Genomic DNA, 12,627 nt, shown 5'->3' on the forward strand with positions numbered 1-12,627 from the left:
TGAAAAAGGTGTGACCACTAGGGCACAGGGAGATCCTTCGTAATCTCAGTACATTCTAAGGACATGAACACACCTGTGTGAGCAGACCATGTCTTTTATGGTAAAGCTAACACAAGGCTACTCTTGAATAGTGGCAAAAACACAGAAACCATAAATAAACAATATGAAAGGAAAATATTTGGTATTTTGTTGTCACACAATATATTGTGCTATATCTTTTGACTGAATAAAATGCTTGTTTATACTAGATAGGACACCCACAGCCAATATAAGAAACAGCAACTAAAGAACTACAAAATGCCAGCCTCAACAAGGCTAAAGTGTCACTGGGGCTTTCAAGATAGTTTATAAGCAGCTAATTTGATGACAAATCCCCATCCTCTAGAATCTACTTCTTGATTACATAACATCTAAAATAGGATCTGAGTCCTCTGAACTCACATGTGAGTTTCATTCAGTTCTCTAAATTTAGAATTCTTATGAAACCATCTGCATTTTCATTATGAATAAATTTAACTCCACAGTCACTAAGTACTTTAAGTTATGCCTCTGTCTTTCACACATACTGTATTTAATAATTGCAAGCTTACCTATGTTGATATGACATTCCTCATTTTGCTCCAGCAAAAACTATAAACAGGGAAGTTCATTCAGGAGAGTAAACCAAATGATTAAGTGTGGAGAATGAAAAAAAATACTTAGATTTACTGACTTTTAATTAATTTCAACTTTTCTAACGTCAAAGTAGTTTGTAAGCTCTTTTCCATTTTTGCTAAAACCTGTGCACTTTCCTCTCACTTGCACTTACCAACAAAAGTTATCTCCACTCATTATAGACATCTTTATATACTTATTTTCAAGAATTTTTGTCAAACTTGCAAACTAGTTTGACATATTTCTTTATAAAATCTCTAGAGATTTAGGTATGCTTACCTCACATGCATTTATTTTATGTTTCACACACCTCACTGACAATATTCCAGCTTTTATCTTCTCAATAGTATCACAAGCCTCCTACCCAGATGCTTCCTCTATGAAAAAATACAGCATCTTACAATTATGACTCTATGAATCAATAATATTCTAATACTTTCTACATGTCTGAAACTGAATTTCACTTCCTCATCATTGACATACAAATATATGTAAATGTACATAAATTTTATGCTTTTGGACAGTCTATTTTAGTGTCTTAAAAGGATAGAATATATATCAAGTCTATCATGGGCTAGGTAAAAACACCGGGTCATACTGATTTCCCCAAAAAGCAAGAGAAAAAATTTCCTCACCCATTAATCTCATAGTCTAAAACAAAACATGTTTCTGTAGATCCAGACTTCTGTTTGTATTTGGTAAGTAAAACCCGTCTCAAGATAGTATTATTACATGTAGTTGTTTCGCTGATATTCCAGCCAAATAGGAATCCGTGGTTATCTAGCTTAATGAGTATTATAGAAAAAATTCTGTTTTAGATTGCTGCCTTGTCTGAAGTCTTCAAGAGATAGCATGACTGTGAAAGAACAGAACAGACAGGTATTTGAAACTCTTCCTGTAATACACAAATGATAATGTTTTCTATGATAGGGAGGGTAGCATCATTCCACATCAGTGACACTGAATCTGAGAATGTGTGCAGAACAATGGTCCTACTCTCTTGCTACCAAAATAAGATCGATGTAGGAAAATTAATAAGTAAATGCCTTCCTTTCATCACGATGGCATTTGGGAGTATTAACTGCTCTGTAGCCCATTAGTCAGTTTAGTTAATGACTCTGCTTATCCATTTAATCATGTGCAACACATGGAGTGAGCTTCATTTAGTTTCAAAGTGCCTTTCAGAAGACAGAACTGAACCCTACTTATAGAAAATGTTACCTTTACAGAGTATGAAACTTACCTCATCAATGGTGTGTTTCTGAGTAAACAAAATGAAAATCAATACAAAGTTTAAACACAACATGACTTCAAAGCATCAGTTTTGATGCTTTTTCAAATCTTCAGTTTATTTAATGAGTAAGTTAATTCCCAACAGTTTCAAATAATGATGTCAGCACACTAAAAGTTGAGTTTCTTCATCTTCATCCTATAAAAATCAATCAACCAATGTATTCTTAATAACTTGTTTTCTGCTTCCTTTTCCTGTCAGAAAGAAGGATGTGTGCTAAGTCTTAAAGACAAAGTTTATGAATAGAATTCTTTTCATTTATTAATTCAAGAAAGCACTGTATGGACGTCATGTACCATCACCTTTATCTTCCTAGTTGCTGATGAAAATATACCAATAATGAAAGAACCTTCAGTACCTAGTGTATTTAGAGTACCTACCTATTTCTATGATCTCTGTTATTGGAGTCTTTTATAATTTCTTACAAAGCACTTATTTGTAAATATTACCTTTAATTTATAAAATTTTTGATACACAGATCTTTATTTTTAACAGAATAAAAATTGCTAAAGACATCTTGTTTGAGCTTTATTCACTTCCTCTTCACAGCCATGCCCATGATGTCACATAGTCATCAATATGGTAAGAACTGAACAGGATAAAATTTGCTATAAAACAAAGTTAAAAATACTAGAAAATAAAGTTTAATTTTCTAAGTATAAAGGATAATCAAAATAGATGCGATGGTGACTTGAAAAAAATACTTATTAAAATATCTGGGATCTAGAATACAAATACAAATTAAACCATCAGAATGAAATAGATCTAACTCATTTAGTGGATAAATATTGACCTGATAAAAATTATAACCTCTGGATAATGGATGGCTTATATTGATCTTGAAACGCAATGCAAAAATTCCGAGTCAGCTTGATGATTTCACAATCATGTGACCAGTGAAGTGGAAAGAATTTCTCACATGAATAAGCCATAGAATTACTTTAATTTTCCCACTTTTCCGTAAAATCCTCAATCTTTTTTAGAAACTGGTTCTACATATATAGGTTCCTCTTTTATTCCTTAACCAGTACTACAAAAGAACACTTCAAAGGCTGCATTCCCATATTTACTATAAAGGAACGCAGTACGATGACTGCTTTATCTTAATTTTTGTTTAGCTATTATTACACACACACACATACACACACACACACACACACACACACACACACACACACACACACAAAATACAGAGAGAGAATGTGTACACACTTCACAGAATGTTTTGGATCATCTGTCCAGTGATAATTTAAACAGTTTGCCAATTGGACCAATCTTTAAGAGATTCAAATAAAAATATTAACTACATATAAATTTTACAATAATTTTATAAAATCTAAATATTACAATTCCCTGATGGCTAAGGATGTTGAACACTTTCTTATGTGTCTTTCAGACATTTTAGATTCCTCTGTTGAGAATTGTCTATTTAGTTCTATCCCTCAATTTTTAATTGGATTATTTGGTGTTTTGGATACTAGCTTCTTGAGTTCATTGTAATTTTTGGAAATCAGCCCTCTGTCGGATGTGGGATTGGTGAATATATTTTCCCATTCTGGGGGCTGCTGTTTTGTCTTACTGAGTGTGTCTTTTGCCTTACAGAATCTTCTAAAGTTTCAGGATGTCCCATTTATTAATTGTCAATATCAATGTCTCTGCTACTGCTGTAATGTTCAAGAAGCAGTATCCAGTACCAATTTGTTCAAGGGTATTTCCAACTTTCTCTTCTAATAGGTTAATTGTGGCTGGATTTATGTTGAGATCTTTGATCCATTTGGACTTTAGTTTTGTGCATGGCGATAGGCATGGATCTATCTGCAGTCTTCCTAATGCCAGCATCCAGTTATGCCAGCATCCATTGGTTGAAGATACTTTCTTGATTCCATTGCATAATTTTAGCTTCATTGTCAAAAATCAGGTGATTGTAGATGTGTGTGTTAATATCAGGGTTTACAACTAAATTCCATTGGTCCATATTTTTGTGCCAATACCAAGCTGTTTTCAGGACTATAGCTCTATAATAGAGCTTGAAGTCAGGGATGGTGTTTCCCCCAGAAGTTCCTTTCTTGTACAGGATTGTTTTGGATTCCCTGAGTCTTTTGTTTTTCCATATAAAGTTGAGAATTATTCTTTCAATGTCCATGAAGAATTGTTCTGTGATTTTGATGGGGATTGCATTGAATCGGTAGATTGCTTTTGGAAGATTGCCATTTTTACTATGTTGATCCTACCTGTCAAAGAGCATGGTAGATCCTTCCCTTTTCTTGTATCTTTGTTAATTTCTTTCTTAAAAGACTCAAAATTCTTATAATATAAGTGTTTCACTTTTTTGTTAGTGTTTTCCCAAGGTATTTTATGTTGTTTGTGGCAACTGTAAAGGAGGATGTTTCTCTGATTTCTTTTTCAGTGCGTTTATCATCTGTATAGAGTAGGGCTACTGAATTTTTTGAATTAATCTTGTATCCTTCCAGAATGGCTAAAATCAAAAACACCAATTACAGTTTGTGCTGGAGAGGATGTGGACAAAGGGGAACACTCCTCCATTGCTGGTAGGAATTCCAACTCATACAGCCACTTTGGAAATCAGTATGGTGATTCCTCAGGAAAATGATAATCAGCCTATCACAAGATCCAGCAATCCCACTCCTAAACATATATCCAAAAGAAGCACATTCATATAACAAGGATGTCTGTTGAACTATGTTCATAGCAGCATTATTTGTAATAGCCAGAACCTGGAATCAAACTAGATGCCCCTCAGCTGAAGAATGGATAAATAAAATGTGGTACATTTACTCAGTTGGAAAAAAATGGAAATTTGGAATTCGCAGGCAAATGGATGGATCTAGAAAAAAAATTCTGAGAGAGGTAACCCAGTCACCAAAAGACAAACATGGTATTCACTCACTCATACATATGGATTTTACACAAAGAGCAAAGGATTGCCAGTCCACCATAATCCAAACAGCCAGAGAAGCTAAGAAACAAGAAATACTATAAGTGAGACACGCATGGTTTCCTGGAGAATGGGAGCGGGACAAGATCTCCTGAGCAAATTTGGAGCATGAGTGGAGGGGAGAAGGAGCTAGGAGAATCTTAAACGGAGAAGACGAGGGGTGAGGAGGACATGAGGGAGCAGGAAGTTTGAGTTGGGAGAAGAATAGAGGAGAGCAATACAAGAGATACCATAATACAGAGAGACATAATTGTTTTAAAGAAAAATTAGGCACTAGGAAAATGTCTGTAGATCTACAATGATAACAGCAACTAATAATCTAAGCAACATAGGAGAGGCTACCTTAAATGCCCTACTCTTATAATGAGATTGCTGACTGATTTTTATGCCATCCCATAGCCTTTACCCAGCAGCTGATGGATGTGGAGGAAAACACCCACAGCTAAACACCTAATTGAACTGGAATCCAGTTGCAGAGAAGGAGGAGTGATGAGCAAAGGGGTCAAGACCAGGCTGATGAAACCCACAGAAACAGCTGACCTAAACAAGGGGGAACTTTTGTTACCCAAACTGATAGCTGGGAAAACCAGCATGGGAATGACACAGAACCCAGGAATGTGGGTGTCAGTGAGGAGACTTCGGAAATCTATGGGTCCTCTTGTACTGGATCAGTACTTATCCCTAGCATAAGAATGTACTTTGGGAGGCCATTCCACATAGAGTTACACTGCTTGTGCCTAGACACACAGGGTTGGGCCTAGGCCCTAACTTAAAGGATATGACAGACTTTCAAGACCACCTATGGTCTGCCTTTACATGTTACTTGGCATTTTTGTTTTGCTGCACTTAACAATTTTTCTTTATTGTGTAAGTTTGGTGTTTTGATTATCATGTGGTGAGGGCACTTCCTTTTGTGGTCCTATCTGTTTGGTGTCCTGTAAGCTTCTTGTAGTTTCATAGGCATATACTTCTTTAGGTTGGAGAAGTTTTCTTTTATGATTTTGTTGAATATGTTTTCTGTACCTTTGAGCTGAATTTCTTCACATACTTCTACACCTATTATTATTAAGTTTGGTCTTTTCATGATGTGCCATATTTCCTGGAAATTTCATGTTAGGGACTTGTTGGACTTGAGATTTTCTTTGTTGGATGATTGTATATTCTCTAATGAGTCTTCATCACCTGAGATTCTCTCTTCCATCTCTTGTATTGTATTGGTTGTGCTTACATCGGAGGTTCCTGATCGTTTACCCAGCCTTTCTATTTCCAGCATCCCCTCATTCTGTGTTTTCTTTATTGTTACTAATTCTGCTTTCAAACTGTGAACTGTTTGAATTGTTTCCTTCAATTGTTTTGTTGTTTTTTTTTTTCTTGGCTTTCTTTAGATTCTTTAAGAGATTTGTTTATTTCTTGGATTTTTTGGTTTGTCTTTTCCTCCATTTCATGTAAATTTGCTTGTTTTTTCTTCTATTTCTTTAAGGGATTTTCTTGTTTCCTCTTTGATAGTCTCTGTCATCTTCATAAGGTAATTGTTAAGGTCCATCTCGTTTTCATCCCATGTGTTGGGCTTTTCAGTTCTTGCTGGTCTGGAGTCCCTAGATTCTGGTGGTGTCATCTCACAGAGGGTTGACAAAGGAATATTATGAATCCTAAGAAACAGGCAAACCCTTTAAACCATAACATGAAATTACATCAAGCGACATTGAAAAGCCACATTATTGATTAAATGAAGTTGACAGGGAAAAGTTTTGAGACAGGAAGAACCAGCTGTAAGTACCATCCTCTGTGGGGAAAAATAATAACTGGAATAATAACTGGAAAAAGATGGAGAGTTACAACAAGAGTGGCATCCAGTGTACTTGATGTATATATGTGCAATTCACAGATGTATTTAACTGTAGAGAATAGTAAGAATTTTGTAGAAGGAAATAAAAAGTGGTCCATTCCCAGTAAAGTACATGTCTAATTCCTCTAAATTTCAGATGAAGAAATCTAACACCTCTAGTCACCGAGAATACGGGAGTGGCTGGAGCAGCAAGCTGACAGTGTAACAAGAGTGTCACCTGGGAAACTACACTGATTTACAAGTTGGCACAATCAAAAGAGCTTTGCATATTTTCCCCTGTTCTTAAATTAGCTGCAGCTCTTCTCAAATGCTATCGGTTGTCATATTAAGTAATATGTAGCATTCTAAACTGAAATATTTTAGATAAGCTTCATAAATATGTCCTTGATATAAATAAAATTATTTTTAAAGTCAATATTAAAGCTTTCTATTGTGAAACATTGCAATATTTTAGTTTCAATATCTACCAGACAGTAGAAGAAGTATGTTTTTAAGCTAAAGGTTAAGGAGTGATGATATCTGTAAAATGGCAATCATTAATGTCTCCATTATAACTGTATGAATGCAAAATTAATGAAATTTGCGAGTAATTTATGATTATGGTTATGATTGTTTCTTAGAATGTTTGCAAAAACTGGATTTATGTTATGAATATTTTTAAAAATATAATGAAAAAGAATACATATGTGTAATTTAAAAATTGTTCTATTAAATTATTTTTAAAACAATTCTAACCAAAATATATTGTTCACAAAAGAATCACAAATGTGAGCATGAAGCTTCTTGGCATATGTCAAAGGATTCTTAGATTTATTCAGTGTTCAGTGATATGTTTTGATGAATCCTTGCATTTCAGTCATAACATTTTTCTAAAACAAAACTGCAATTACTTATCAAAAAAGTTTTAACAAAAAAGTTCTAAAATATTCATCTAAAAATCTAAATCTTGTCATTATCACGATTTCTAGAAAGATTATGAAAGTGTGGAGTTGAAATAATATATTTAAATTGTACATATTATCAAATTGCTCCAAAAACAAAATGCTCCAAATACAAAAAATTCAATAATCAGCAGTTTGTAGGGCTGTCATAACAACATTAGTGTCCATATCTATGTTAATTATAGGGATTAATAAAAGGGGCTCAGAAGGCCGACCTTAGGACTCTTGGAGCCCTGGGCCACCAAGCAAAAGCTGGAGATTGGCCTTGTGGAATGCTATTCCCACTTTAAATAAGGCTCCATATGTCTTAAATGTGAGATCTCTTCAGGAGCATACTGGCTGACTCTGAATGTCATTACATGCAGAGGGAGAGAGCTTTCCAAGGGAGCCAGAGCCCCAACTATTCAGAACTTTACAGAGTAAAGTCGGTGTCTTCAAATGGCAATTTTAAGCAAATGGGCAGGCAGTGCAGACTGTGGAAAATTGGTATTATGCACTCCCCGTGGCTTGTACCACTTAGTTGCTGAGCCGCAGAATTTAGCCTATGTAGAAGCGTCAGGGTGGTACTGAAGACTGGGACTACTCTAAGGGAAATAAAGCTGATGAGGTTCACCCAAGCATCCCTTCAACCGACATTTTGCTATCATTTGTAAGAGTGCAGTACAAAGGCTAAGGGGAAAGTTCAACAATTGTTAGAACCAGAAAAAGACTATATATAGGCCTCTCATTTGTTTAATGCCATTGTCACTCGGTAATTCTCATGCAGGCATCTGTTAAAGAGACAAATGTCCATAGCTACATTCTTTACCAAATGAGAATGGGTTGATTCTTCATTATGAAGATATTCTAGGTCTCATAAGACTGATTGCAAACTGATTTGTGTAGCATCTAAACTCAGTTACAACCCCTTGGGACTTGGAGATTTAATCCCACAAAACTGATATTATTTTTTTAAGTAAAGTTACATATAAAATACCTTAGGCAAAATAACACATCAGGCCATTGCTAGCATTACTTCATTTTTCAATTTGACTGTAAATAATTATTTTTAAAATCTACTTACTCTAAAAAATGTACTACCTAAACTAATGCTGTAAATGCTGTACACATTTTCCTCCACAAAAGACCCTAGACTGGTTGTGCTAAAATAAAGAATTATGCTTTCCAAGGTTACTGGTATTCATTGAGTATGGCATTCCAGGTCCACAAAGAAAGTGAGCAAATCTGTGTCATGAGAGTCAGTTACAACAGACTTGGAATTCACTTGGGCTCCTTGTTGCTTTGTGCATGAACTCACTGCTCAGCCAATGTATGAAACATACTAATAAAGAGTATTGCTTTGTAACTATGTGGTGAAAGAGAATCTGGACCATTTGGTCCAGCTTGCCAGGATTGTGTATTGATACCAATGAGATGAAGGTCTGCACCTGGTTCCAGTGAGTCCCTAGAGATTTCTGATGTTATAACTGGCTATCCAGAAGAAACATATTGCTTGGCCAGCTAAATATTAGTCTCTAGCCAAAATATCATTCTGGGATCCCCAGTTTCAAGATGTGCCATGAATATATTATTGATTTCTGATACTTGAAAATAAAACACATTATTTCATGATTCTTAGGAATAAACCAGTTATAGCTAAGCTCACATCTGATGTCTGTAAAGCCTTCATCATATATAGTCCTTGGTTGTAAAATGTACTTATTTAAATTTGATCATTAATATGCTATATACATTTCTTCTAAAATATTGCATATTTATAAATATTTTCCTTATATGTTCTTAATATTCTTATGCAACCAGCCTCATGTCAATCTCAGTTCCCTCACCCTCCTCTCCCCCCAGCCCTCCACTGACTTCCTATCCCAAACACTTTCTGCTCACTAGGGAGGGTGAGGGCTTCCATGGGGGATCTTCAACGTCTGTCATATCATTTGGAACAAGGCCTAGACCCTCCCCAGTGTGTCTAGGCTAAGAAAGTATCCCTCTATGTGGAGAGGACTCATAAGACTTATTTGTATACTTGAAGTAAATATTGATCCATTACCAGTTGCCCCATAGATTGTCCAGATTTCCAAACTGACTTCCTCCTTCAGGATGTATGCTAGTTTCCCTGCTATCAGTCTGGGGTCTATGATCTCCCTGTTGTTCAGGTCAGCTGTTTCTGTGGGTTTCTCCAGCCTGGTCTTAACACCTTTGCTCATCACTCTTCCCTCTCTGAAACTGGATTCCAGAGTTCAGCTCAGTGTTTAGCTGTGGGTGTCTTTGTCTGCTTCAATCAGCTACTTGATGAAGGCTCTAGGATGGCTTAGTTACAATGATAGATATAAAAAAAAACTTTCTCAGTAACATGGCTACTTCCTACCTCTTCAGTAATTCTGATTAAATTACTATACACAATTGTTCCAAAACCCTGATTGGGCACAATACCTTACATATGCCAGTAAACTATTTGGTGGCAAGTACCCTCCAAATACCTATGACTTAATTTTCATCCAATTACAGATTCACAATTTCAAAAGCCCCACTTACAAAGAGAAACAAAGGAAGAGAACCACTCTTTCTGCAGTAGATGGCCTTGCCAAATGAAGCAAATCATGTTGATTCTAGTGGGTGAACTATGAACTAACATGGCATAGAAGACTAAATTAAGCTATTAAATTATTTTCTATCACAAGAAGGGATACTACAACTCTAGTAGAAATTAATATAACATGAGATACTTCTCAAAAGACATACATGTAGTCATAAGGTAAAAATATTCATATATTTTGAATTAATTGTCATGCACATATCAGAAAATGAGAATCTCGGGGACCATCTTGGAACTCTACTACCACCAGGTGTAACAGATGATATTGTGGTAAACCACAAGCCTCATTGAACAGGCCAAATGATGTAAACAAGGAGTTGTAACCATGCAATTCACATCTTCTAGAATGTACTATTCAGAATGGCTGTCAGAGAATTGAATTCAACCTCAGATGAGGAAAAACCTCTAAAGAATCATCTGAAAAAATTCAGATTGTTGTTTTCTGTTTCTTTACATATCTCCATATCCAAGAGGATAAATTAGTGGATCTGGAAAAATTACCATGAATGTCATACACATGACAGCCACTTATGTTTACTCCCAATGATACATAGGAGTAGTTTTCTGCTTCAAAATCTGGCACTAGATATTTCTTTCCACAAATGGGATGCATTTTGCATTGGGGTATAAAATATTTTCTATATAACAACAAATATCATTGAAGCATTTTGTCTTTCTTCTCAATAACTACCATTGTAATATAATAGCCATGACTATAGTTGAGAACAGTAAGAGGAGATAGAGATGTTGGACTAAATACTATCAGGGTAACAGCTACAGAACTCAGGGACCACTATTTCTGATAGTTCTTTGCTGGACAACTGATAATACAACTTAAAATATAATTTGTAAGGACAAACAACCTACAACAATTTATACCTGAATCACACCACCTGTACCATGAATACTTCTGGCCGAGCAGGTTTCACTGCCCTTCTGTGCCCCAAAGAAACACAGGGACACTTTAGTAGCACAAATCTGTTGGCCAGTGACTATGGTTTCTTATTTTCTATTAATATATGTGGTCTTGGCTTACTGGGAATGCCAGACCTGTAACTTATTTACCTTCTACATTGTGACTGCTTAGCATCTCCACAGGGAAGAGAGCAATTTTCTGTTTGTCCCTGCTTATATTCTGATTCTGCCCAGTTATGTCACACACTGCCTGTCTGTACAGATCTGCAGACCTCTATGATTAGTTAGTTGCAGTTTCTGCCCAGCTACCTCACTTCCTGGGATCATATGACGACTCCTCTCTGCCTGCACTTCTCCTTGACTCCTAGTCCTGCCTGGCTAATCAGTGTTTTATTCAACAACCAATAAGACATACAAATACAAAAAAGAACATTCCCCATCAACCATTAGATAACCAAAAGTGGGAGTGTAGATTTATGGAAGTAAGTTTAATTAAGGATGAGTTCTGGGTGAGAAAATGACACTGGATATTAGATAGGGATATGGCTTATTCTTTCTCCAGAAAAAGAACAGCTCAAGAAAATGGAGGAATATTTTTGGAAATTATGTGTTACCAATAAAGGGTGAGTCACAAGGGGCAGTCTATTATAGTCAACACCAGAAGACTCTCCACTGTGCTGCACAAACCCTCTAATTACCATTGCTTTACTCTTCTGTGTCCATTTTTTAATAGGGAAAACATGTGTTTCTGAAGTTTGATGTTTCCCCTGTGAAGGAATAATTTAGTGGTACTAACCAAGAACAAGTTTTCAAAACTCAGGTTCCTTTCAATAGGCAAGAGCTCACTGGCCTGGGTGAACTTTTCTTAGAAAACAATGTTGTCATCTAAGAATTTTCTTACATAAGCCTCGTGCATTAGAGAATATGATAGGTGTTGCCATTTTGTGGTTCAGTTTGTCTCCTGGGGTTCCAAACTTGCCAACCTTTTCACTCAATAATTCTCCTGTTTAAAAATTGCAGTTACTTTTTCCTGAAAAATGACAACTTCTAAAAAATGCACCCTCTTGGATTGATTAGTTTTCTTGTCACCTTGACTAAATATTGGACAGAAGTGATTTGAAAATGGAAGGATTTACTTTAATGTGCTTTTTGAGAGAGATTAGTCAATTGTTATTGGCTGTGTTTTGAACAGAAGACCATGAGGGTTAAATAATGTACTCAGGGAAAAATGTTCACCTCCATAGCATAGAGGTAAGAAGAGTACTGAAGAGAATCTTACCAAGAGGAATATATCCCTAAGGATCTGCCCCCTGTTGCCTAGTTACTTGAGCTAGGTACTACTTACTAAAGTTTCCACTCACAGCTCCCAAAATAACACTGCTAGCTAGGAGCCAAGCATTCAGAACATTATCTCATTGAAGAGATTTCAATCTT

The sequence above is a fragment of the Cricetulus griseus genome (assembly GCF_003668045.3).
Source record: "Cricetulus griseus strain 17A/GY chromosome 1 unlocalized genomic scaffold, alternate assembly CriGri-PICRH-1.0 chr1_1, whole genome shotgun sequence".
In the NCBI taxonomy this organism is placed as follows: domain Eukaryota; kingdom Metazoa; phylum Chordata; class Mammalia; order Rodentia; family Cricetidae; genus Cricetulus; species Cricetulus griseus.